The 1,300-nt window shown below is 36.9% G+C and overlaps 1 protein-coding gene across 2 annotated transcripts in view; it reads right to left on the minus strand.

The window, feature by feature from the left end:
- LOC107568587 (adenomatous polyposis coli protein-like) overlaps positions 1 to 1,300 on the minus strand; it is a 38,971-nt gene that overhangs the window by 33,293 nt on the left and 4,378 nt on the right. The gene's annotated exons all lie outside the window — the stretch shown is intronic.

Below are 1,300 nucleotides of genomic sequence, written 5' to 3' on the forward strand. Positions count from 1 at the left end.
CCCCCCCCCCCCCCATCATATTCACTGAACCAACCAAAAAAGCCTCTCTTCCCCCTTAAGGGCTTCACCACGTATGAACACACGGACAGAAAATCTGCTTCCGCTTCAAAGATTCCTCCTTAGCAACACAAATCTCACATCTTCAGAGTGACATAAACTCCCTTTAAGAGACTTTCACACGTGTTAAACAGCACGAGATGTGACAGCCACCCGTTTCAGCGAGCTGATCAACAATTCAGCCCAAAATATCGGCACATATCTTTCTCCTGAACTCGTTTGAACCTTGTCTTGAAATCGGGCAGGCGATCCGGGCTGACAGTCTCACTCTAAAACTTGCACATTAGCTAACTTCTAATGTCTCAGCACGTACATTTTGAGCCTTAAGTTCTTTCAAAAACCCTTTTTTGTCTTCCCTCCCGAGACTGCCAGGTCACATCCAATTTCTTAATGCCCACCTAGCAGGCTGCCGCTTCCACTTCAAAAGCTCGACTCAAAGAAGTGCCTGCGAATACTGCCTTTGGTGTCAGGAGCTGCGAGAAGAAAGGGTACTTAGTGGCGGAGGATGACATTTGTAGTCTTGAAAGTCTGCAGCTGAGGCGTTTAAATACAAACCCTTTGAGGATGAACACAAATTGACTAAAGGTAGGAGGAAAACATACTGTAGTCTAGTTGTGTAGTCTTGTTCTAATTTACTAGCACTGTTTTTTTCAGATTGTTGTAGGGAGGGCCTAAAGTGAACAAATCGCCAAGCACCAAATGTGAGTATATAAAACAATGTTACTCGCCAGTTGAGCTGTATTTTTAATAATTCTAACAATGAGAAGTGATATGATTTAGCGCGCTTTCAAAATTGCAAAGAATGCACCTCATGATGTGCATTTATTAAATGCGACATGAGCCAAACATCTGTTCATGTTTGTACAGAGAATAATTTAAATATCTGTTGTTAACAAAAGAGAAGCAAGTCTCCCGGTAAAATAAAAGCTCCATGTTCTAACATTTGAATTCAAAGAAAAACAACTGTAAATTAGTATTCTAATCATACAGTTTTTTCATATAAATTAATAATAGTTGTTATTATTATACCATTATAGTTATTATTTTATAAACATTTTATTTAAATCATATTATATATATTAAAATTATTATTTTAATGCAACACCTTATTTTTTATTGATACTTTTTTAAAATGTGTATATAAAATAACAATAATAAATCATTACAATTAAATGTGTTTTCCCCAATTTGTTCTGCCTGTTTTTTTATGAAATAATGCACAAATGCAGCTTCATAGCTGGTC

Source organism: Sinocyclocheilus grahami, unplaced genomic scaffold (assembly GCF_001515645.1).
Source record: "Sinocyclocheilus grahami isolate Dianchi unplaced genomic scaffold, SAMN03320097.WGS_v1.1 scaffold1259.1, whole genome shotgun sequence".
Lineage (NCBI taxonomy): Eukaryota > Metazoa > Chordata > Actinopteri > Cypriniformes > Cyprinidae > Sinocyclocheilus > Sinocyclocheilus grahami.